Here is a 27146-nt window from a genome sequence, read left to right as displayed (position 1 = left end):
CCTCACCAACAGATGGAGTGTGTGCCAGTGTGGAAACTGACAGCCTGGAAAAACCCACACCTCAACGTACTTTTTAGTTTGTATTTTTCTCATTGCCAAGCATAATAATGGAAATTCTCGTGTTCTCTTCCTATCCACTGTCCAAACTCTGCCCTTTTCTATGGGTCTTGGCCTTTTTTTTTTTCAGAAATACAAGTCTATATGAAGACTTTAATCAAACATGTCTTTGATCTTTATCAGACCAACAAAAGTCTTGTCCATTTTTCTACCCTGATTTCCATGGCCCACGAACAGTGCATCACTGTGATGACAGGGATGGCAGAGTTAATGATGATACCTCAGTGAAACCCGCAGTTGTTTGCATAATTAACTTCGGTGGAGCCGACCAGCGAATGAGGTAAACCCAAGCACAGCTATTGCTCCTCCTCGGCTAAGAAGAACTGGAAAGCTTGCTGTGCGGTGCTCATCAGTGCAGTCCAGCAAGGACAAACCCACAAGCCCTGGTTTAATCTTGCATCCATAGATTGTCACTGCCCCTCCACGAGGTGCAATACTTTCTTTCTGTGTTGAAGACACAGGTGCAGAGACAAGAGACACAAGAATGGGTAGGGACTCATCAGCACATGCTGGCATTGGTGACTTAGAGGTGGCGGGGAGTTGGGGCAGACAAAGAGATGACAATTGCAAACATGAAGGCAGGGGAAGGCTGACCCGGAGAAAGGTGAAAGCAGGCCCTGTGGACAGCTGAGAAATCACTCCCTGGACTCGGAAAAGGTTGGTGCAAGAGCCCCGAGGCAGAAACATTCCTGAAAGGTCCCTAAAAGAGGCAAGTCCAAGAAACCAATTAAGACCAGGCAAAAGAAAAAAAAAGGAAGGTTCAGGGAGCAGCTGGTTTATAACTTGGGAGGTTGCTCCCCAGATTCCTGACCCTGCACACACTCTTTCACTATTGCTTCATGACTTCTAGGCAAGAAGTACCTGTTCCTATACAGCTATTTATCCAGTCAGCCACATTTTAAAACCCTAATGGTTTGCATTATGTTTGAGTAACTTAAATTTTCTAGGGTGGTATCATGAAAAAAAAAAAACCAATTGTCAAAACAATACCAAATCTTGTTTTGTTTAAAACTGCTCAAAGTTGAAAACAATAGGGGCTTACTAAATAATTACAGTGTCTCACTCTACACTAACCTAAGCTAAGGATGGGACAGGCTCTGCATTGCTTTCTGCCTTGCTTGCATACTTGAGAACATGAGGGACACAAACCCCCTAAGCACCAAACCACTTTACTGGGGATCCACCTCCAAACACAAGCCCTAGAATGAAAAGTAAGAAAAAGACTCTGCCCAGGCAGTTGTGGCATGCACCTTTAGCTCAGCACTTGGGAGGCAGAGGCAGGTAGATCTCTGTGTGTTCGAGGCCATCATGGTCTAGAAAGAGAGTTCTAGAACAGACAAGGCTACACTGAGAAACTATACTCGAAAAAAAACAAAAAGAGAGGGGGGAGGAAAAAAGAAAGGGAGGGAAGGAGGGAGAGATGGAGGAAGGGAGGGAGAGAAGGAGGGAGGGAAGGAAGGAGGGAGGGAGGGAGGGAGGGAGGGAGGGAGGGAGGGAGGGAAGGAGGGAGGAAGGAAGGAAGGAGTAAAGAAAAAGGCTCTGATGAGAACAAAGTTTGTGTGCATATTGGGTAACTCATTCAAAGCAAAGAACACCCAATCCTGGGGGTCCAGAGAATGGACTGCAGAAATAAAAGTGCCCTGAGCACTCCTCCACCTCTCTACAAAACAGTCTAAAATTACACAGAAAGAAGTGACTTCGCCTAGGAATCAAAGGCCGGTCTTGTTTTCTTCCCACTTTAACTGGTCTTTATTTCTGGGAGGAAAACCTGCTGAACAGGTGAGAACACAAAAGCAGGGCTCCCCAGAGTCTCCCTAGAGAGTAGAAGGGCAGCACACACAACGCAGCCATTGAAAGGAAGAAGTTAGGGACTTCCCTGGCTTGCTTCCCAGTCCTCAAGGGCTCTCCCTGTAGTGGCATCAGCAGGAGAAGGCAGGAAACACCACAGCTCCCAGGGAGCGGAGCTGAGGCCACAACAGCAGGGTGAGCAACCCATCCCACATGCCCCACGTAGGAACTCCTCCTGGACTCTCGATGCACAGTCTCTACTGCTCCAGAGCAGTATCTCAGTAGCTTTGACTTCCTCACACTTGACAAAGGTGAGACCTCTGCCAGAACTCTGTTCTATGCACTGCAGTGGGGTGGGCAGCATCTCGGACCGCTCCTCACTACTAAAAGAAAGCAGCTCCCCTTAGTCATGAGAGGTTCTGCGGCAGCAAACCCTCTGGGAGGGTCACTAGTGGTCAAGACAGTACCGCTAGAACTACACAGAACAATCTGATCAGCTCTGCAGCAAGTGTTAACACATAGGTTAACTGTCCCAGTTCCAATTTCCAGATGGAAACACACTTTGAAGTCTCCATCCAACAAGTTTGGTCTCCTGGGACCCTTTGCTCCCCCTAGCAGAGCATCTGTAACACTTGACCCTTGCCAGCTTCTTCCAACATGCTGGGACCCTCCAACAGAAGAGCCACATCATGTGCAGTTACACCCCCAGGGCAAGGTCACAATTTCATTGATGGCTGCCAGCTGACCCCATTGGCTTCACTACTGACCTTTCATGAGATCTGCCAACACAGGAAAAACTAAGTTTAAAACACCCTACATCTCCCAAGTAGTGTGCAGGTTTCCTGATATCACCCGGTGACTGCAATCATTGCGGAGAGTCTGGTATAATATTCTTCCTCGGACTGAAATCTGAGGATCACTGAGGGCAGAAACAACAGAGGAAACAGTCTATGCAGCTGGCTAGACATCCTAGCCACTGCTTTTTAAGCCAACTCCAAATCTCTGGAGTCAGCCAGGAGTGGGTGGAGAACTCGAAAATCCCCCTGCTTGCCCGCTAAATTCACTTTATTCCATATGTAAAACTGAGAGTCTGTAACCGTCATGTGCATGTTCAGTAGCTTGCATACAATTGAGTATGCACGATAGAGGAGACTCTTCTTGCCAGAAAAGCATTGGTTACTAAAGGCTATGTCTTAATTACACGCGGGTCTATAACCATGAGTAGGTTTACTCTATCCCTGAAAGTCTCCTAGAGTCATGTTTCCAAGATAAGGGACAGAAATCACTCCGTCCCTAACTAGGTATCTGTCTTGCTTTCCAATTCATCACAGTGAAAGAACCAGACAGTGGAGGCTGGGTCGGAACAATGGGACAAAAATGAGAAGCAACACAGGGAAGGGCCCACCCACCTCAACCCTTCTCTCCTCTCCTCTGACCTACTCAACAGGCATTATTTCTGGTGACAGAAAACGGCTTTCAAATAGAGCCTATGGAGATAGCCTTGCTTTTAAAACATTGTGTGGTTCCCATTTCCGTTTGCCTTGGGCTGTAGAAAGGGGAAGGACTCCCACAGAAAGCAGCCACAGTTCACTCTGAGGCCCACCCCATCTTCCTGGAACTCTCTAGCTTTCATGTTTGAGGTTGTTGCCTTATGTGGGCAGGGTTCTTCAAGAAGGCTCCCGGCAGACAGACGGGGTTCAGTAAAGCTTTGTTCTCGGAGCTACATCATTCTATTCAGAACAGACTCATTCCATCTCATTATCTGCCAGGCTTTAAATAACCCACAGACTTAGGTGCTGGGCGCACAGTCCCCAGCTGTGGCACTACTGGGGAGATGGTAACAAGAGGTGGAGCCTGGAAAGAGGAATTAGGTGACTTGAGGCATGACTTGGAAGTTATACTATGAAGGTTAACCTAGGCTCCTCCCACTTGGCTCCTCCCGCCCTTTCTCTCTTCTCTACTCCGGCCTTCATGATGTGAGCAAGGTTGTTCCACCGTGATGCTCTGCCTCACAAGAGACAGCAGAGCAACCGACTGAAGCCTGAAACCTCTGAAACCATGACTCAACTAAAGGAAGGAAAATCTTGCCTTGTAAATTGTTCAGCTCATGAACTTCAAGTCTAACTAGCAACATGCCTTCAGTACAAGGCACTGACTCAGTGACGCACTGACGCACTGACGCAGTGGGGAGAGATGATGGCGCCCAGCCTAAGTCGGAATGGTGAGCCCCGGTCTTGGTGAACCCTACCTTTGTTTCTCCTCCGAAACAAATTTCACAAAGGAAATTCTGTAGCAAGAATCCATGAGACAGCGGAATGAATTCCCACAACCTTCTTTTGATAAATCATATGGGTAAACAGGGACTGCCATGGAAGTCTATGGGGACAAGAGGAAAATGTGTCCCCTACCCGAGGGTTCCAATGGACCACATACGGTGGAGGCTGGTCCTACAGATTGATTCCATCTCTATCTGGGATCTGAGGTCATTCTCAGAACCCAGAAGACCAAAAATGAAGGTCTAGAGAGCCCTGGAGACCAGGGAACACTGTGGAATATGTAAATATTCGGGAGAAAGTGAGGAAAGGGAGAGACTGAATCAATGCGCAAGGCCAGCCTTTCATTTTATGTAAATGCTGTTGACAGACACCATGGGCAGTCATCTTGGTAATAACTGCAGCTATTTACTTGCCATGAAAGAAAATGTGCTATTAGCTAGTGTTGCCATGCAATATGATGGGAACTTGAAAAGAAAATCTCTTTTCCAGCATCTTGACTTGCCACCATGAGTGGAATAGGGCAGGTGTCAGAAGAAACATGATCTGAGAAGAGTCAAAGGCTGAGCACCTTCTTCAACTTATTCATTGTCACAGCTCCGTGTGATGGAAGTTGTTATTTGCTGCGAACAATAAAAACACTAAATCTTGGGAATTTAAATTATTTCTTCCAAATGTTTCCACATTCTGAAGAGGAGGCGCGCCCTCAGTGGTAGCTGTAATGGACTGTGACCCCTCCACACTGGCTCCTCTGATGGAGTCCTAACCCCCACGACCTCAGGATGTGACTGTCAGTAGAGACAGGGCTTCTGAAGAGGTGATGTAAAAACGAAATTCTGAGGTGAGTTTTTATCCAGTATGGCTGGCATCCTGACAAGAAAGAGGGCTGCCTGGCTGAGGCAGGCACACTGGAAAAGCACATGAGACTGTAAGTCAACCTGAGAGGCCCCAGAAGGAGTCAACTCCAATGACACTGGGCTCTGAGATTCTGTTCTCAATAACTGTAGAAAAATAATTTCTGTCAAAGCTGGGAAACTGGTAATTATAACACCAAAAATGAGGAGCACTGTAACAGCTCATAGAAAGGAGCTGAAACAGCTCTGCATTCAAAAGCCACTATAGGGGCTTAACAGTAACACCCTGAGAAAGTGCTTACAACAAAGAGGACCCAACAGTCCCCTTTACAATAATCTCTCCTGAGTTTATTAGGAAAACACTTACACAGCCTAAAGAAAATGAACAAAGCAATCCCTAGAAGGGGAGATGCATAATTAATACATTATGAGGCAAAGAGGGGTGAGAATTAAAATCACAAAGCATGCCTGTCAATCATATTTATTTAAAAAGTTCATTGACTGAAAGACTATATAAAACATAAAAAATAGTATTCATACACTTGTTTATATATAGGTAAGGTCTCAGGTAGTCCAGGCTGGCTTCAAATTCACTATGTAGCCAAGAATAACCTTGAACTGCTGATCTTCTCACTTATAAGCATGTACCTCTGTGTCACCTGGTTTAGTGCTAGGGGTGAAACTCTGAGCTTCACGGTACTAAGTAAGCACCCTGCCCAGTGAGCTTCACCCCTATTCACATACAATTACAATGTGGGGGAAGTCATAAGCAAAGCTCTTTTAAAAGAAATACAAGTTTTAGGTCAGGCAAGTGGCTGTGGTGCACACCTTTGATGCCAGCATTCAGAAGGCAGAGAGGCAAGCAGATTTCTGTGAGTTCAAGGCCAGGCTGGTCTACAGAGTTATTTCCAGGAAAGCCAGGGCTACACAGTGAAGCCCTGTCACCAAAACAAAACAAAACAAAAGAAGAAGAAAAGAAATTTTAAAAAAGGAAGGAAGGAAGAAGGAAAGAAAGGAAGAAAGAAAGAAAGAGAGAGAGAGAGAGAGAGAGAGAGAGAGCATTAAAGTCCACACAGTTTGGAGAGACACATTTAGTCAGGAAACTTTCCAGCCTCAAATCAGCGGCTACAGGGTTTCTTAACTACAGCATCACACAACGGGCATTTGGGACCGCACGATCCTCGACAAAGGTGTGTGTGTATCAGTTCACTGTATGCTGCTGATAGTGTCCCCACCTCTGCCCACCAGAGGCCAATAGCACCTCCGTCATGAAATAACAAAACGTCTTCAGTTAGTGCCAACTGTCCCTTGGCAGGGGATGCGGGGGTGCCGATTAAGAACTAGGACACTAAAGGAGGTTGATTCTAATCTCACTTTTGAACTTTTGAGAACACTCATTATACAGACTAGCTTTACAAGGGGACATTGATAGTCTCGAGTGCATAAAAGGGAGATGAAACGCAACGCAAGAACTTGCTGAAGAAACGTGTTTGTAAGCTGCTGAAAACCAATGGGAAAATAAATTTAATGTGAACACATGAACACCCACAAAACATGTAAGGCCAGGGATCAAACCCAAACACTTTCTGTCACACACAGCTGTCCAGATGCTACTCTACTGCTCCTTTCGGGTAGGAGGCCCCACCCCAATAGCTACTGCCTGACCAACGATATCTGGGCCATGTCTCCGGCACCAGTGGCCGGCACCCAGAACAAACAGGACCTAAGGAAGTCTGCTTCTGGTGACTGCCCATGAGCTGTGGGAGGAAAGGATAAAGCTAAAGCTGTCTGCAGACCTGTCCTTCATGTGGGGCAAGAGTCTCTGCAGAGGCAAGAAGGGCAGAAGTCAATGGAAGGAGGGATGGCAGAAAGGGTGTGAGGACTGGGTCTTAAGTGCCAACCCTAATACCCTTCCTAGATGCAGGAAGCAGAGTCCGTGTTTTGCTGTGAGTTTGAGCAATGATTCCACTACCTGTAGTTGAAGCACTCCTGATCCATGAATCCTGCCCTGTTTGTTTACTGCCCTGAGTTATTACCACTTCATTAGAGGACTATCATAAAACACAACTAAAGCTTGCCACCCGGTGATAATTGACGTTGGTTCTCCAACTGCAGAGTTCCTGCATCACCTAGCCCTCGGGGCTTAGGAGCTATTTTTCCACTCTGGGACCACTAACTGAAGTCATGCATGGATTTCTGGAATTAGTCTCACTCCGGCGTCTCTCACACAACATGACTCCTCTGAGATATTAACGAGTGCAATGCCAGAAAAAGAAAGAAATGTTTTTTTTCTTTAAAAAAAAAAAAAAAAAAAAAAGTCAAGTCTCTTGGAAAACACGGGACCGAATAGTAGCGTCTACAAACTGCTGTGTGCACTGTACACTTTTTCTAGCGCTGCTCTGAAATAAGCACTGTTGTAGACAGCCCAGCGTGTCCTGTGTCTCACATCCACAGATGGAGCCCAGCCGGGCAGAACACACCTGCACAGACTACACCTGAGTCCACAGCCCATGATGCAGTTACCATAGCGTTCTTTAGAGGGGACGGTGGAGGAGCTGCTGTGGGACTTCTCAGGCCTGCAGAATAACATATGTGTCCTGTGCAATTTCCATAGCCAATCTACAATATTTGCAAGAGTATCTGTCCAGATATTTTTTTTCACAGACCATCGTCTTTCGGCGCTGGCTTCTCATGGGATATCAGGAAATAATGAATCAAGGCTGCTTGCCTCCTCTGTTTCTGAAGAAAGGAGAACTGCTGGATAGATTTGGGCAGAAATTAACGGAACACAGCAAAGGAAACTTTTTCCTACGTCCATACTGAATTACCATCACCTGGTGGCGGGACCATCTCCAGGAAAACCTCCCAAATCTTCCATGCAATTGATTCCAATACACATAATACAGTCAAAATTCTGTTAACTTCTTGGGTACAAACTGGGAGATAAAATGACAAAAGGAACCACACTTCTATTTGTGGTTTTCTTGAATCTGAATATCTCACTTCTTGTTTTCATTGTGTGAAGGTGACTCCAGACTTGGAGAGAAACCGTGCACAGCCTGCTTTCAAGTAGCCATCCCTGTTCCCCACCTCTAGGCCCCGCAGGGGGTGTGACCAGGTTGGTTGTCCCTCAAGATCAGCAACAGTGCATTCCCAATGCCTTCCCCGGCAGAGATGCTCAAGCAGGCAAATCCCTCTTACAGCCAGCTAGAGTCATTCTCCCTTCTCCCGGTATAGTGGACAGTAAGACAATCTGTGGCATTTGCCGTCTGTCTCCTCACCAGAAAGCTGCTGTATTCTGAGCCGGCCTAATGTCTCTTTCTTCTGCCCTACATCTGCTTCAGAAAAGCCTACCCAGATGTCCTCACCAGCGGTACACAGCAGCTTCCACAGAAATTAGACTTCAGAGTCCTGGGATCTAGAGACTGCCAGAAGATGTGTTCTTGTGGGATAAGAAGGACCCACAACACCAAAGCTCTTCTCTGTCCTTGCTCTATTAGTTTATGCCAGTTGCCCAAGGGTAAGAATCCTGTCTTATTCACCTCTGCAGTTCCAGGCTGCCCCAGATGGCATGGCTTAGAACTACTCAAAGTTTTCCAGACAAACAAATCAACGAATGAATGAATCACTGGCTCCTTAAACACAAATTCAGAGGCTGTTAAAAATGTGGAGGAATACTCGAGCCAATGATTTATTTTTAAAATCCAGAGTTTCTTGCATAGAAACCCTCCAGCATTTTTTCCAAACAGCAGCTATTCAGTTGTCTTCTTAGTCAGAAATAGAAAGAGAGCCAGCAACTCCGAGGTAAGAGGGGCCTATTCCAGATTCTTTTCCTCCTGATGAAATTCAATAGAAAACAGGATAAGACTGACCGGGGCTGCTGGGCCTCTTCCCCGAGCTCTGGGTTCCCCAGCTTTGGGAATCAGCATTTCCACTGGAAAGTTCATTATTTTGCAAACTACGGCACACACTTCCTCCCTGTTCTGTTTTTTTTGGGTGTTTTTTGTTTTGTTTTGTTTGTTTTTTTGTGGTTTTTTTTTTTTTAAGATATTTACTTTTCAAATTCCCTTTTCCTCTGCTATAATGCCAGTGCTGTTCCCCTCCTCCCCTCAAGGGCTGTCCCCCCCTCCCCCTGTGACACGCACACATTCTCCACCGCAAGGGGCAGAGCCCAGGCCCCATTCCCTATCTCAGAAGACAGACTGACAGCCACAGGAAACTCTGCAGTCTTTCCATCAGCTCTCAGCCAAGTACTCAGAGTTTCCAAACCTGCTGATCAAGGAAACAATATGTGAGCCTTCTCTCTCCACCTCACTCCGGGACACAGAACTCCACATCCAGTCCTGAAAACTTGTTTGCATCAGACTGATGGGACGGGCTGGGCAGAACAGAGTGCTGGCCTCCATCTGAGGCCCCACACAAAAAAATAGTGATCCTCAGCAGCCAAGACAACCCGATGACACACGAGCACACCTCTGCGCCGGTCTCCACCTCTTCCTCCTTCCCTTGGGTCCTTTGAGGTTTATTCTCCACACAGGTACAGGTTTGTCAAGGAAAACTCCAGGGCTCTAAACAAGTTACATAATGTCTGACTCTCTTCTCTCATCTGCAAACTGGACCAACAATGGAAATACTGGTCAGAGAAACACATCCCAAGTATTGTTACTCTGCACCCTGAGGACTTTGGTCAACTTAGGTCTGAAGGTCATGGGTGAGCCCCTGTCCCTATTCTCCTTTCTCTGCACCCTTTGTCCCCTGAAGCAGGCCACAGAAACTAGGCAGCCTCTTCCCTTGGTAAGTCATAGACACTAGGACGTTTCTCCATCAAACCGCAAAGGCAATCTTGAGAAGTCACTGTTCCCTTCTCCTTTCTTCCTGGGGATGATTATCTTTGTTTGCTTCTTGTTACTGGAATAATACCCTGACCAAAAGGGACTTGGGGAGAAAAGCGTTTTGATTTCACACTTCAAAGTGACAGTTCTTTGTCAGGAAAGCAGGGGCTGAAGCAGACACCTCGGAAAAACACTCGGAGAAACACAGCTCACTGCCTGGCTCTCCGGGACATGCTCAGCTTGACTTCTTGTACAATCAACCTGCCAAAGGGCAGTCACTCCCATTGATCAACAAAATGCCCACAGTCACGGCCATGGGCCAATCTGACGGAGGCAATTCCTCAAATGAGGTGTCCCTTTTCTTAGTCTGTGTCAAGTTGACAACAACTAGGCAGGAAAACCATCATTCCTGAAGGAGCCTTCCTTAACCCCAAGAGGATTGAGTGCTACAAGAGAAACTAAAGAGAATCTGGAGAGTTCTGCTGGGTCCAGTCCATGGCCAGCAAGACAAACTGTCTTCCTCGATCGCATTTCACAAGCTGTCGGCCCTCCATCAAGCTGCAGAACAAGTTTTCCTTCGGTCTATGGGTCCGAGTTTCTGAAAAATTCCTGCGACACACAGAACTTTGATGAACAAAGGTCGTGTTTTTCTCTCCTTGTTACTCCTTCGTTTTTATAGTTTGCCAGCAAAGGCTCATCACAGGGTGAGAAAGGCATCTCTCATATGAGACAGCTACGAAGATGAAATATTTATAAAGCGATTAGAGGAACACCTGCCCTGGTGCTCTTGTTTACCAACCACAGGGCACTGGATGACTGAAACCTGAAGAACACACTAATGGTGTCATCTTATGGTACACAGAGTCGCCACTGCCCAGGAACTCTTACACGTTAAAAACTCAATACACTCGGACATGACACGGGCACAACACAGGAGAGAAAATGATGACGTCACCTGAAATCCAGGGAGAGTTGTTTGATTTGGAGAGTATTTTTTTCTGAGTTTTAAGAGAAACAGAATGTTCCAGGAGGAGAGCTATGCCAGGGGCGGGGGGGGGGGGGGTGTAAATTGGAGGGTGGGTACTACAAGTAAGATCCTGGGAGGACCAACCTTCCTTGCAGAGAATTGCCTGAACAGCTGCATGATAGAACATGAGAGAGCCATTTTCTCTCCTGTTGCAGAACCAAGTACCTTAGGAAGACTCTGTGAGAGAGGTGACCTGGGCTCAACTCATTCTAGATCCTTCCTCCCCAAAAATCTCTTGAGCCTGACATAAGTGACTACCTGGAGAAGCAGCAGTACACAAAAGGGCCCTCCCCGTACTACTGCACAACTTCCTCAGCTGTGTCCTCCCAGCTTCCCAAGGTGCCATCTGCTTTCTCGTGTCTGAGGGACAGACATCCCAACAAGGAGACAGAGGGTAAGCATGGCCCACTTGTGCCTCCTTAGCTTCCTGCTGCTCAGAAACTGCGAGACCAACTTAGACTAAAAGAATTGTAATTACTCAGTTCTGTGCAGAAGCTATCGAAAATTCTTTCAGGAAAGATCAGACAGAAAACACAAGATTCCCTGATGTTTAGGGCTTGTGAGTTCCCCATTTATGGTTTGATCAACTGTACACTGAAAATACTTTTTAATTAATTTTTTTATTAGAACACAGGGACTCCTCGAGAGAACCGGTGGTAAAGTCCCAGCACTTAGCACAAGGCACCCCTCTTATTCTCTTCTTGTGAACCCCTTTGCTCTGCTACGGATTACTTCCAACGGCATGGCCATTTCTTCCTCAGTCTGGGGAAAAGCAGGAGAGAAGAGCCAGTCACAGCCAACCTTCCCTCCTCTTCCTCCTCCTCCTTACTCTTCTTTCTCCTTCGCCTCTTCCTACTGTTTAAACAACAGAAGTATTATTTTCTGACAGCTCAGAGAACTGAAGGTAGAAGATGAAACTGGTTGGTTTCTTCTGAGACTCTCTCTTCTTGACTCAGAGACACTCCTATTGTCCTCTATCTTCATAAGGCAGTTTTGAGTTGATCTGTGCAACAGTTTCACACATGTACCTAGTGCATTCGGTGGCTCTCGTACACACCCACACACAACCCCTCTGAGCTCCTTTCACCACTACCATCCCTTCTTTCTCCCAAGCGGTTCCTTTCCCGCAGTCATGTTGTTCTCTTTTGCTTTGTATTTTTTGACACATTTAACTAGGCCCATCTGTGTCTGATAGGCTCACTGTTGGGCATACAACTGAAGACAATAACTGTCCCTCCCCAGGAATCTCTCATCACTCAATAATCCAGCAGAGAGGGTAGAGTCCCAGTGATCTCCCCCTAGATCCAGGGACGGCTGACGGGCCCAGTCTTATAAGTGGACCGAGTACACAGCCTGCCTGTCCACTAATCTGAGTTTCACTGCTTTCTAGAAAGTGGATCGCTTCACTTTATTTTGCTCAAATGCAAAATGGAGAAAACCACAGCCCCTATGTCACAGGCTCTTCAGCATGAACACTGGTGATAGCTAAGACAGTGGTGATGGGAGCCACACTACAGAACCTACTGCTAATAGTGCACACATATTTACACACTCTGTCCACACCACACAACAGCCAGAGGACACAAGCGCTGTCATCAACCCCACTCTAAGAATGAGAAATGGATTCCTTGAGAATGCCAGCTAGCAGGGGTGCTGATTTGAAGTCCATGCTTCTCTAACCTTAGAGCAGTACTGGCCTTAAGCAAGAACCACCGTCACCATTAGCCCAAACTATGGCACCGCAAAATCAAAACTCAATGTGCCTCTCCAAAAAGGGCACGAGGCCAAGCACATTTTCATGACTGAGCAGTCCTCGTTCTAATACAATAGCCCCTGCAACCTCAGGAGCACGCCTTCCCTTTGTCTTTGACGTGTTAAATAGAAAGTCAGTTCTGGCGTGGGATTTTGATACTTAACACAGACTCAATTCTGAATGCTGTGATAGAATTTGCAACTTAATACCACCCCTGAGAGCCAGTTCTACAGGAAAGACACCCCCCAAACACCCAACAGCCTGGATCAGTTTCAACTGTGATAAAGCAGGGATCTATTCAGGACCCCCATCTTTGTACTTCTTCACTTAACGAGCAGCTGAACTTTTGTCTGAGTTGACTCTACTTCCTCACCTAGAGAAAGAACAAGAAGATTCTTTTATAAGCAGGTAACGTGATTTTATTTCCACTAATAAGAAATAATCTTAATTGACATCTAGCTCTTCAGAGCACAACCCCAGAAAAAAGTACTTAAAACCGAAATAATCACTTTTTGGTAGCAGGTTTCAGCATTTAATGAGCTTATTACGGAAAAGAACCTAAATAGCAAATCAATTCATTGGGGGTACAAGAGAGTTCACTGGGAAGTTACACAGCTTAAAGTGGAAGTTTATAAAAACTGACTGAAATTGAAGGGGAAAAAATAAAAGACATGGTTGACATTTCAAACATCTACTTAAAAATTTTCCAAGCAAAAATTAATTCAACCATACATAGAGAGCATAAAACTCTCTGAGCACATCAGACACACAAATAACATTTTGGGGGAAAACAACAACAACAACAACAACCATCTACCTGTGGGTATTTTGGGGTCCCATTAGAAAAAGGTAAGTTCATCCAATACTAAGCTCAACCAACTAGCAAGACCTGTGATTTAAGGACTTGTAGAGAGTGAAGAAGAATTGCGTGCTGCATATGTTTATGTTACTGGCTTCACTGCTATCTACAAAGTTGACGACTGCAATTTCTTTACTAGGAAAATTTTATTAGCAAACGTAACATTAAAGGATTGAAAATTTGTACAAAACTGTGTGGTAAAACTCTAAAATGGGAGCCAGGCAGTGGTGGCGCACACCTTTAATTCCAGCACTCTGGAGGCAGAGGCAGGCAGATCTCTGTGAGGCCAAGGCCAGCCTAGTCTACAGAGCTAGTTCCAGGACAGGTTCCAAAGCTACGAAGAGAAATCCTGTGAGAAAAAAAAAAAAAAGCCAACTCTAAGATGGGATAAGCAAGCATTTTTAAAATAACATTTAGAAAAAGCAAATCAACTGGGCTGGTGAGGTGGCTCAGTAGTTAAGAGCACTTGCTCTTACTTACAGAGGACCCTAGTTGAATTCCCAGCACCCAGATCCCATGGTTCACCACCTATAACTTCAGCTCTAAAGGATCTGATGCCTCTGGCCCCTTCAGTCACTGGCATGTGGATATACCACATATGTAGACACACAAACACACACATAATTGAAAATAATAAAACAAGTGTTTAAAAAGTCCAAAAAAATCAGTGACAGACAATATTCGCAATATTTTCATCTGTAATTTATCTATTAAGGTTTACATATTCATTCAGTACACCTATCCTACAATGGCAAGAGTTTAGAATTCTCATATATTACTAATAAAGAAAAGTTGGAATTCTCTTAAAAATTTTACTTTTTAATAATATTAATACATTTATTCTAAGACTCAGAAATTCCAATTCTAAAGATTTACCTAAACACAGTGAAACATATGTTCACACAAAGAAATGTATGAATAACCTTACCATTTTTATTCATAAATGTCAATAAGTAGGCACAACTCGTCAAATAATGAATGGATCAGCAAATTTCAGAATGAAATACTCACAATGGATAATGACTCAGCAATTTTAAAACAATGGATTATTGATATATGTGTGTGTATGTATATATATTATATATATATATATATATATTATATATATAATATAGTACTAAAAGTCAATTCTATTAAATTGGGTATTGGCACACTTCACGCTGTGGGATCCAGTCCTCTGCCTATTTTTATAATTGAAGTTTTATCGGTACAGATCCACACCGACTCTGTTATAAAGTTTTGAGCTCAAAAACTGTTAACCCAGTTCCAATATTTTGTCAAGATGAGTACAACCAACAAGGGAGAAAGAGAGGCCTCAGAAACAAACCACTCTGATCTCATCCCATCTTCCTCTTTCTAACTTAACTCTCATTCCCCCCCAACCCCGGGTGGGGGAGTCATGGAAACCAGACTCTTGGTTTCAGTCCTTTTTTCCCTGGAGTTTGCGGTCCCCTCAGACCGTCATTTCATTCATAAAGGTCATTCTCTCCCCCTTTATCTTTGAAAGCTTCTCACCCTTGTAAAGTCCTACTTAGGAAGAAGGAATGCCCCAGAAAAGCTGAAAAAAAAAAATGAAGCAGCCAACAGACCCTGCTGGTTTACCTCACAGTCTCCTACCAACAGCCCAAAGTCTACATAGCTACCCACTCTCTACCAGACCCAACCATAAAGATAGTTCTCCTGGTGGTTTTGAGACCAAATTTCAAAGGTTCTTGTATCACAAAAATTTTTAATTAAATAAACACATTATGCTTCCTTTCTTAAGCCATATTGTATTCTGTAATTCTGATTGGCTGAGAGCTTTATGAGTGGTAAAGCAAGGTCACACAGCTTCCTGCAACACAGTATGACCTAAGATCATCTGCACTACAAACGACATAGTTGACAGCTTCAATAAAGACCACATTGCCTACAGGTCTCAGAGGGTTTCTGACAGTCTCTCTGGGGAAAGTTTGTTAGTCAACAACAGGAACCTTTGCTAAACAGCAGAAGCCAAACATAAAAGACCACAGATTGTATACTTCTGTTTAAAGAAAACCCTAGAAAAGACAAAATTACATTGCTATAAAGCTTACCAGTGGTTTTAGGGGCAACAACTGTCTGCATGAAGCACAAAGAACCTTTTCTTAAGGTTTACTACTTTTTAAATTTGTTTATATGTATCGGTGTTCTACCTGAATGGTTGTCTGTGTGAGGATGTGGGATCACCTCCTGGAGCTGGAGTCACAGACAGTTGTGAGATGCCGTATGGGTACCAGGGAAGAGCAGCCAGTGCTCCCAACTGATGAACCATTTCTCTAGCCTCCCCCACTCCGCCACCAAGGGAATTTCAGAGAACGATAAAAAGCCAGTTTCTTGGCTCTGATGATAGTCATGTAACTATATGCAGTTGTTAGTACTCAATGAAATCTGACTCGCTTTACTCTTCTTTGATAAAGGCATCTAAATGAATATATGAGATGAGTCAGAACATGCAATTCGTGAACTTCTGCCTGCTGCTAGGTATTCAGGAATCAGGGATCTGACATGAACAAAACAGGCTACATTGCTGACCAGATGGAGCTCACATTGTCCCATAGCACATGTGGTAAGCCTGTGAGGCCATCATTTGTAAAGATCATTCAGACCCACCAAGACCTCAGCTTAGTTTGACTAATATAGAACTCGTTTTTACGAGTTCACCTTTTTCTTAAAAAAAAAAAAAAAAAAAAAAATGATTTACTTATTTATTTGCAGGCCAGAAGAGGGCACCAGATCTCATTACAGATGGTTGTAAGCCACCATTTGTTTGCTGGAATCGAACTCAGGACCTTTGGAAGAACAGCCAGTGCTCTTAACCTCTGACCCATCTCTCCAGACCTGACTTCACCTTTTCTCTAGACTCACTCTAGGCAATCACGTATAACTCATAAATTTGTTTAAACATACAGAAAGTGTTCTATCCTACCTAGTTGTTCCTCTCTCGCACTTCTTCGCTTCCCTTCCTTTCCCCTTTCCTTAAAAATCCCACTGTCTACTTAACACACTTGCTTAGGTAGCTCAGAACCATCTCAAATAACATTCCTACTATCAGTTTCTCTTTCAGAGATTCTCACATTAAAAATGGGGTTTGTGGCGGACCTTTACACCAGCTTTTCTGTTCCTCATTTTCTAGGCGCACCAGGGGATTACACTTCTAGCCTCTAATAGGCTGGGACAGTGTATAGGTATGACTTACTGAGGTCAACACACATGAGTAGAAGGACCGTAGGCTTTGGGAAGTCAAGACACAGTCCCCAGTGTTTTTGCTTCTTTGGCATAGAGAACACAGAAGAAGCTATGTTGAAATGGCGAAAGCCTAGACCACGGAGTTTGAAAGACTGCCACCCTAGATCACACAGACCTGTGGCACACAACTTTGGGACTGCTGTCGGCAAAGCTGATTCAGCCTTTTAGCACAATCTGGGACCCCTGGTTCTCATGTCAGAATGAGGAAGTCCCTTTTCACACCCCTTCCTTCCTTTGCACACGACTCAGACGCAATCCAGCTACACTCCCACTGATTCGTGCCAAAGCCTCCACTCACTCTCATGTGGACTCTTAAAACTGTCCTTCGCTTGATCCTCTATGGAGCCACAAAAACAGAAACTGCGGACCTGTCAAACAGCACCCTGTTAAAATACACCCACTGCTGTGGGTCTTAAAAATATAAGCAAAGGCCTGCAAAATACAGCTATGGCCTACCTGCCTGCCTCCTCCTCTCCATCACCCCTCCCATTCTAACAGCACACCGAGGCTAAGCTATTACACAGAACTTATTCTCTTCCTTTTCCCTTTTGCCCTCAAATATTAGGAAGTTTATATACAGACAGTAGTAAAAAAGGAAAAAGTTAGCCCTCCTGCTTTTTATCCCCTTTTATTCCTGTATTCTTTAGTATATAATGGGCAAGAATTAACCTTTGGGAAAAAAAATCTGCTCTTGCCTTACTTACATCTGGAAGATAAGAGGGTTTGCCATGAACTTAAATCTCAGAATTCCTGATGCTGAAGAATCTAAACACCTTAAAGTGAAAACTACAATAGAAGACACACCTCCAGGTTCTGAGAATTCCAGAAACAATGAGACATAACTAGGAATTAAAAACATAAATAAATAAAAAAGACAGTTTCCATGAAAAATTACACTTTAGAAAGGAGACCGGCAGTAAGAAACAGCCTAACCAGCCCTCTACTAAGAAATGCAGCATCTCCCCAGAAACCCCGCTCTGAGCTCCCTTCCAACTACAACCCTGTTCTGGCTCAGGACAGCTGTGACAAAATGTGTACCCATCCCACAGAAGGCCAGGCAGCATCTACAGAAGTCCATATTGTATCTTTCCATCACAGCAAAGCAGAATGCCCGAATCCTCTTCCCTTTAGAACTGAAATGAAAAAGCATTTTCCACTATCCCTTTATTAATACCAGACAAAACATCAGAGATAAGACCCTTTTACATGGTGGCATGTCTAATATATATTCTGTCAAATATAATATTAAATGTAAGACTAAATGGGTTCTTGGTTCACTTAACAAGCCAGAATATTGACATACATATTCTGAAATCATGTCTCTCCTGAACAGTTCAATTCAGAGAATCATTTTTTCCCTCATCTTAAGCATTAATTAATACAACCAGAAAACGAGACTTACTTTCTTCTTTTAAAAACCTGTCTAGAAAAAAAAATAACTTATAGGTTCTATAAGACCTATAAGACAATTTAACTCTGGTTTAATATTTTTCATGGTAATTATCTTTGGTAACTAAAAGAAAACAATCCGAGTCCCACCAAATTTCCTCCTATCATTGTGCTGGCTCAAGCTATCTTAAAATCTGGTAGGTTTGGCTGGAGGAAGAGAGCAGACACACAGAGAACATTTGTGTTCACACTCTGCTTCCGCGCTGCCTGACAGCTCAGGACATTTGCTTTTCTATCACCTTCGATGGAAAAATAACAGGAGGTGAATCCTGCTGATGGCGGGTCACAGCCAGCCCTTAACAAAGCTCAGGATGTTTTTATAAACTCTGTGTGTCAAGTCACTTGTAACGTGTTGAAGATCATGTGCAGACAGTGCTCAAACATCTTGCATTTGACAGTAGTGGCCATCCTAATAAGAAAAGTAGGGCACGGGGTGGGGGTAGTTAGCTTTTATCAACAAAAGCTCTTGGTCATCACAGGTTTAACTTGGAGAATACACAGGACAGGAAAGCAATTAAATTGTTCTGTCTGCTCCACCAGGAGTCAGAAAAGTCACTTCTAATGACAGGCCACATTTTCCCTTTATGTCCAAATTCTCGGGAAAATCAAAAGCTGGGAAACTTAGCGGAGTGAAGCATTTTCCAAAGGGGTGCCGGTCATGAAAAGAGTGGGTGAGCACCAGTCAGTTGCCACTTGCTGGAGGAGACTCCACTCAAGTGCAGCCGAAACCAGAGCAAACGGGGGAGCTGCAGGGCTCCCCAGAAGCAGCTGGTACTCAAGCTCCCTCTGATCCGCGCTAGTCAACTCCAAAGCATCTGCCCAGAAGAAAGGACCACCAACAAACTGCTCAGCACTAGCTCCGGGGAAGCTCTCCCCAGTAGTGAGGGCAGAGGGTGGAGAGGTGGAGAGGTGAGAGGCTGACTTCCAACTCAGAAGTGCCAAGAGGGCCAGCCTCTACCACCGCCATCTCATTCATCTTCTCTTCTGAAAAAAAAAAAAAAAAATTCTTTTTGATCTCAGCAATGCCCAAAGTTCAAACCCACAGGGAAATGTGGCTTCTGAGATAAGGCAGGGGATTGAAGCGCTAACCGACAGATGAATTAGGACAGGCAGCTGAAAAGTCTTTCTCTCTCAAGAGTGGTCCTCTCCTCTCAGTGACTTCAGTCATCAGCTCAGCTCACTTGTCGTCTCTCTCCAGGTAGGGAGACACAGTGCAGGGTCACCACAAGGCCTGTCCTCCCTCCAGGAGGATTGTCACGCAGCGATCTCAAGTGCCACAAAATACGAAAGCGTGAAATAGTTAATCATCATGGGTAAGACGTACAAATATCACAGCGACTGCATTGATAAGAAAATATCTGGTGGCTGAATCACCAAACTGAAGCCACACTTACCAGGAGGATCCAAAGGTCAAGAAAATGACTCACAAGTTGTTTCCAAGTTTCCACAGAAACCACTGCCATACTCCAAGGCCCAAAGAATGAGAAACTCAGAGTGCCTTTACCTCTGCCCTTGGCGTTCCTATATTATTCTTCCATATTATTCGTCAGGTATTTCTCTCCTCAGAATTCAATTATGTTGTTTCTCACAAAATAAACACCACTAGTCAATACAATCTTCTATCAACAGTACTGTTGAAGAACATAGTGGAAAAAAAAAACCCAGAAACTTCACATAGCGTCATGAGAAGCAACAGGAATTTCTGTCTACTGGTGAGAAGCAGATGGACACAACAATTCTGGGAAAATGTTGGCATTGCCTAGTGAAACCGAAGTGTGTATGGTTTCCGTGATATCAGGACAGAATCGCCTCCTTTGTGTACACATGGTAGAAACACTGTAGTTCCTGTGCTCTAGGGGGCAGACAAAGGAGCTATCCACCTCCCAACACCAAGAAACGACTCACAGATGTCTACTCTGGGAGAAATAAAACACTCTCTAGTCACAAAAACGGTGTGCACTCTCAAGAACAAAGATGAACCCCTAACACCCCAACACGGGTGAAATCACAAATAAAATGCTGGTATTGAGCAAGCCACTGAAAATTTCAGGATTAAAAAAAAAACAAAACAAAACTCTATTTCTATAAAGTTGAGAAACATGTTGTTTATATGTATGTAACCTTAAAGATAAACAAAGGAGTCATTAAAATGGTATTCAGAGTGATTTTTACTAGAATGAGGACTGGAACAAGACTCAGCCTTCACTTAGTGGTGATGTTCTGTTTATTAGGCTGGGTGCTCTTCCGTATTCTACTTACATACTCAATGACAACTGCAGATTCCTTCATCATTTATTACCAGCTGCAGCTTTTGGTTGTCATTTGCTAGGAAAGTCTACTTTATGTAAAATGTCAAACAAAGCATGACAGAGAACGAGACCTCCCCTTTCGAAAATCCCTGAAAGTCCCTTGAACAGACTTCAGTTAGTAGTCGTATGGTGCAGAGGCCTCTGTGATGGGCTAAAGAGTCATTTCTTTCCTACGGGGTAAAGACACAGGTTTCTTAAATTCGTGCGCTCAGCAACTCACAACTATACCACTATACTGGCGGAGCTGCTTGCTCTCTCTGAGAGGCCCTCATCTCACCCACCCTGCACTTTCAGTAGTCCTTGCTGCCTTCAGAAGCTACTCCGAGCGCCCGCCCCGCTGGGTAGCTCCAGGGAGGTGATAGGGCTGGGGAGGAAGTCTCACGAGGGGAAAACCAGAACAGCACTAAAGTGCAGGCCCAGAAATGCCTTTTCTCCAAGTCCCTGTCACAAAAACTGATAAAAATAATTTTCAAAGATAAAATCCTACAATGACTTCAATTGCAACAGATGTGAGTGGGGGCCCACCACTGAATCACTCTCCCGACCTGGACCTGGACCAAGAGTGTGTGACGAACAGTGGCTATGCTACTGATGCTTGGGAAAAAAAAAAAAAAAGGAAATGGTAAGGAGCCAGCTCTCAAGTACTGATTACAGGGAATCTGTTCTTAACCCCACATTGTAAAAATAAAGAAATTAGCCAAAAAACAGAAACGAAGAGTGAGGGGATGAGCTCTGACATCAGGAGTAGGTGAGGCCTAGTCTACACCAATTGACCAGGTAAGGGGGTAAGACCTTAGTTTCCCTATCAGTAAAATGGGAACAAAACTTACACCTTAGTTTTCCCAATAACTACTAACTCCAAGAATTCCAAATGAGTCCTTGAGACACAATAACAGCTCAACAAATGATCTCTTTTCTTCTCGGAGATTACAGCAGCAAGGAGGTCTCAAGCATAATGTTCCACAGATACATTTTTGTGTTTACCCCTCACCTACGCATCTAATCTTGAAAGTCATCCCGCCTGAGTAATTAGTCCTTATTATAACTTTGAACTGGGCTAATAAGCCTTTTACTTCTCCTCAGAGCCAAGAGAAACATATGCAAGTTCATTTCAAAGTAATAAAAACACAAGTATTCAATAGAGAACTGTCACTCCCCTTCTGCAGATCGGATCAGCTAGCTTGAACGTTTAATCAAAAATTTCCATTGTGCTTCCAGATAGTTCCCTCATCCATCGGGGGAACTGGCCCTTGATACTTTTCTTGAGCACTCTTCCTCATAATTATCTTTCTTTCCAACCCAGCATGACAGGGGCAGACAGGAGTGATTACCACGAGATAGCATCCCTTTCCCACTCTGACAGGCTCTTTTCTTTTCTTTTTTTTTTTTTAATGATTTATTTAACTTTACTTTATGTGCATTGGTATGAAGGTGTCAGATCTTGTGAAACTGCATTTTCAGACAGTTGTGAGCTGCCATGTGGGTGCTGGGAATTGAACCCGGGTCCTCTGGAAGAGCAATCAGTGCTCTTAACCGCTGAGCCATATTTCCAGCCCCAGGCTCTTTTCTTTTAATCATTTATTTATTTGTATTTTATGAGCATTGTGTCTTGCTTGTATGTGTGACTGTGTGTCAGAACCCCTAAAGCAGGAGTTACAGACAGTTGTGAGCTCCAGTGTGGGTGCTGGGAATTGAACCCGGGTCCTCGGAGGAGCAGCCAGTGTTATTAACTGCCGAGCCATCTCTCCAGTCCCTCAGACAGACTCTTGATGACGGCAAATGACACTGGAGCCAGCCATATAGTCCGAGGCTTGTAAAGGGAAGAACCAGAACCACACAGGGGACAAGAAGTGGCGTACGAGCCATGACACCTGCAGGGACACATGACACAGTGGTTTCTCCTGAAAGACCACACTCGCCTGGAACTTAATAGGTCACCTGTCAGTGACCAGATCGGGTGAACAGTCAAGATGGTGCCAGCAGAGATGCGCCTGAAAGGCGCTTATTTCTCATAGGCCATGAGCAATAGGCAGAGTGACAGAGTGAAAAATACAGTCATTCATGGGGCAAATCCCTGTGTGGAATATTTTGTTCCCTGCCTCATTAAAAGAAGTTCAAGGTTTATTAGTTCATGGAGCTGATTTAATTCAAGCAGGGCTTTCCTTTTCAGAGGCTCAACACATTATCGAAAACCCTTAATGACTGTGCAAACAATGGTACTTGCTGCCAGCCAACATACCTACTGATACAAGCTCAAAATGTAAAGAGAAGCAAGCCAGAATTCCCAGCCCCTTCCTCTGCCAGGTGCCTTTGGAGGCACATTTTCAGTTCCAAGACATCCGAAAGTGGGATCCAATCCGTGAGTAAATAACACATAATTTCTTATTTAATATTTCCAAAACCATATTCAAGCCATTATCATGGGAAAAGTCTACACCGTGTTGGACTCGTTTATGCCTCTTTTCTAATTGTTTTTCATTTTCCTCATATATGGGGTAAGGGCTCTATGTATAGTTCCCAAACAGCTAATCTGGCAGTGGCTCAGCTTCCTTCTGCTTTTCCCACAAGCTCTGCTTTATTGTACTCTGAGATTATACTGAAATATTGAGCCCAGCATGGTGTATGTAACATCTGATCAGAATGGAAGCTGGCAGGAACATGGCAGTGAATTCTGCCTGAACACCAGCTCAGGGCAAAGGAGGGCTGTGGCTGAGGCTTTACTATTGGTAGACAATCATTTATGATCCCATTTCTCTGTATTGCCCAAAAATTTACCAGTGAATTCTTGGAAGTCTCGTTAACAGCTCAATATACTATACCCAAAGCATCCCTACCGCGGGGCACATAAGACCACGTTCACTAATGGCATTGGCTTGGTGTTCCTATCTCCCTGGCTCCTACCACCCTCTCTCTACAGAAGCCCAACAGCTCAAAGTAGTCTAATAACCTCCAACAGGATAGCGCCCTGCTAAAACCTCGAAAACTAGAAGTCCCAAGAACGACTTTTCACCTCATGCTCCAGTAAACAGATATTTAACTGTTTTCTCACCCAAAGCGCCAGTTCACACCACACAAAGGAAGAGTAGAAGAGACAGTTTTGAAAGCTCACAATTCCTCTGTTGGCCATAGGCCTGACCCATTGCAGGGTGGTGGGCATCTTTTTGCTTGTTTTAGTTTGGGTGTTTTTTTGTTTCGTTTTTCTTCGTTTACTAAGGATCAAAGAGTTGCAGGAAATCTATGAACTGGGGCTGACAGCATCCCTTAAGCTTCTCTTAGTTAGAGATCTCCTTCCCCTCGGTAGGTGGCAATTCTCAGAGGTCTCAAGTGCTCACCTAAAGACATTTGAATCAGGAATGAATTCACCGAGCTGGCCTCACAGACCTGTTCAAAGGCAGTGAACCAGCACCCCTGAGAGAGAGGGTAAGACCCTAAGAATTGCCTCTTCCAAAGTCTCCTGGGAGGCAGAGCAGGTTAAAGAAGAGGTTCTGGTCCATCACCCAGGACAGATGAGACCTTTCCTTTTGCCCTTTAGCATGACTTGGTTCTAACTGGAAAGAGACTTAGGGACTGATGGCTCAAAGTGATATAAAGGCCTCTTTAAGTTGAAAACATCCTTAATCAGCAATTAAAACAGTGTGAGGCCGGAATACTTTCAGGATTTGAGTAGAGCCCCTGGGAAGTCCTACAAAGGACTTTGCAGTTTGCGAGAAGACCAATCCTACTTAGCACCAAGAAGTACATACAACTCAGCTGCCACCAGCGTCAAAAAGCCCACACCTGACCCTGCAATCCCAGCTACTCAGAAGTCTGAGACAGGAGGATCAGAAATTCAAAGCCAACCTGGGTAAATTATTGAAAGCCTGTCTCAGGGAAAGAAAAGGCTGAGACCTTGAGATACAGCTGAGGAGCACAGCAGTTTTCTCATAGGAACAAAGCCCTTAGTTCCATTCCCGGTACTGGAAAAATGAATACAGAGCAAACTCCATTGGGGCCTTTCATTCTACCTCATAAAAGCTCTAAACTATGTTTTTAAAAAATTAAAGTGCAGAGGACCCTAGATTGGTTACGAGGATCCAGTTGTGAGCGGTTTACAACCACCCATACCAAGCCCCAGGGATCTAATGCTCACTTCTAGCCTGAGGGCACCTAGCTCATGTGCACGTACACACAGAGAAAAAATTTAAAATATTTTTTTAAAAAAAAATTGGCATGTAAGTCTTTACCTCTGGCTATTCAGCTTCTCATTATACCTGGCACTTTTTCTAGTCAATCCATTTCCTGCCAGTATATTCAGTTCCTAGTTCCCAAACCATGCATGCTTCTGTAGACAGAGAAGAGATTCCTCCCTGGCAAGTTCCAAAGGCAGGAGTGGCCAGAAATACAACCAAAATTCAGAGACAAAATGTGCAGGTGTCTGTGAGCAAGCAGGTCTGCTGGTAGCACAGCAGGAACCCAGATCTACCCAGATCCCAGACCACCTTGCTGGGGCTGGGGACCCAGGCAGCAGTTGACTCTGGGATGCTCTTACTTCAGGAGGATGATACTTTGGCACTGTGTGAGCAGTGCAAGAACCAAACACAAATGAGGTCCACATTCCTCTTTTCTGACACGGTGAAGCAAATGTGAAACCTCCACCTCGAAACTGAAGAAGCCTGCAAATAGGCCAAACCAGGAGACGGCTGGTGACTCCGAAAGAACACTCGGAAAGCTGGTGAGAAAGGAGCCAGTGCGTCCTCCAGTTTACAAAGATCCACAGGGAAAAGGACACCAATGAAGGAACCCACATCCAAGGTGGAAGGTCCCCACTGCCAGGACAACGCGGTGAAAAGCAAACACTAGTTATAGTTTTCTGTGCTAATACACTGATCTAACTTGATGAATTCTTGATGCTGACCCTCTACAATCTACTTCTCCAACACTTCTCTTTCAGAGAGTGGCATCCCTGTGCAAGCAGTTTTACACTCATTCTAAGTGGGTCTCCTTTCATCCTGAACATCAGAAGGCTTTCAAGTCCAATCTCCTAAGGTCCCTTCCAAACCTGCCAATCTCTTTTCATCTCCACTGCCACAGCCTGCACCAGGGACACTGAAGCAGGCGCCCGACTGATGCCTCGTGCTCACTGTTCTTTCGCAGAGACTGCACAGGGAAAAGCATCCCTTCCTGCTCAGAATCTTCCAATGGATATCTAGTGCTCTTCAACTCCTCCACAGGCCCTTACCTTGCACCAGATTGCCTGCTCACACTTGCCAGGCGTAAGTCCTCCTCTGCAGGTCAGCTCCTCGGGCCTGAAAAGCTCTTCTGCCTCATTAGAGTAAATGGCTTCTTTTCAGAGAATTGTCCATGATTCACCTGCTAGCTCCTTGGATACTCATTCTGCTACCAGCTTCTTCTTTCCCTTTCTAGAACTGATCAAACTGTAGAGCAATATGTTTTTGTGTGCTTATTCATTTTCTATTCTTCTTTTCCAATCGACTGCAGTCTCCATGAAGTTAGAGGCCATGCTGGTTTTATTTCCTTCTGATATCCACTGCACAGCACAGTACCCAGAACCATGGTATGTGAAATCATTTGCTGAATGCTATTAAAAGGAAGTAACTTCCCTGTGAGCTATAACAAGAAGATCATCTGATCAGCGTGCCCAGGTGACGAAGAACAAGCCAGTACACAGCACTCCATGGCCTCTGCATCAGCTCCTGCCTCCAGGTTCGTGCCCTGTTTGAGTTCCTGTCCTGGCTTCCTTTGATGATGAACAGTGCTGTGGAAGCATAAGCATAAACCCTTTCCTCCCCAACTTTGATCATGGTGTTCCATCACAGGAACAGCAACCCTGCAGTCCAAATTGACCAAAAAGCCTCTTGCTTGCTATATGAAGGATGAAACAGAAAGACCAAGTATGGCTCTGTTCAGCCTCTGCTGGGTAACCTCCTAGTAGGAGACACAGATCTTGGCCACTCTGCTTGTATGCACGTGACCACAAAAGCACAACAGCCCCTGATTTGACGGTTGCCAACAAATAATAGAGGCCATCTTTCATACTTGCTGGTAGGCGAAGGAAACAGCAGGATGAGAGAGTGAAATTCAAGCAGGTCCTGGGAGGACTGCAGACTGTAAGGGCAGACAAATCCATTTTGCTGTAAGTGGTTTTAATTATTGAAATCCACAATCTAATACACAAATAAAAATTTGTAAGACTTAAAGGAAAATACCAGTAAGTAAAAATAAAGGGTTTCCATAGATACAGGTGACTTGCCTAAGGTTTCACAGCTGTGGTTGGGTAGAAATAGACACCAGGTGTGAGAGCTCCGCCGCCACTCCACCCATCCACTATACAAGTCCTATCAGGCAAATGCACTGCATGCTTTTGGTACTGTTATCATTACTGCAGGGAAAACCACCCACAAATTTCTAATCTACCAAAGACTGGGGAGAAAGTAGAATTAGGGAAACAAAACTTCACGAGGTAAACAGAAGTCTAACAAATCTGGTAGTAGCCTACCACCCTGCACTACTGGAGGGATAAAACACAGGAATGTTACCGTTACTGCCTCTTCGGCCACATCAATGTGTCCTTGAATATGTATGTTAGAGACTTAAATCACTTGCAGCATTGGAGGTGGG

General features: G+C 44.6%; 1 protein-coding gene across 4 annotated transcripts in view; it reads right to left on the bottom strand.

Annotated features, from left to right (window-relative positions):
- The window catches only part of Elmo1 (engulfment and cell motility 1), a 522491-nt gene that overhangs the window by 431035 nt on the left and 64310 nt on the right, over positions 1-27146 (bottom strand). Inside the window, exon 1 of one of the 4 annotated variants that reach the window (XM_057787436.1) lies at positions 712-731. The exons of the other annotated variants lie outside the window; for them this stretch is intronic. The gene's annotated coding sequence lies outside the window, so the exon portion shown is untranslated. Of the gene's footprint in view, positions 1-711; positions 732-27146 lie in introns of those variants that run through there. 4 annotated transcript variants of the gene reach the window in all.

Source organism: Chionomys nivalis, chromosome 13 (assembly GCF_950005125.1).
Source record: "Chionomys nivalis chromosome 13, mChiNiv1.1, whole genome shotgun sequence".
Lineage (NCBI taxonomy): Eukaryota > Metazoa > Chordata > Mammalia > Rodentia > Cricetidae > Chionomys > Chionomys nivalis.
The sequence above is the reverse complement of the archived record's forward strand: the minus strand, read 5'-3'. Positions and strand labels throughout refer to the sequence as shown.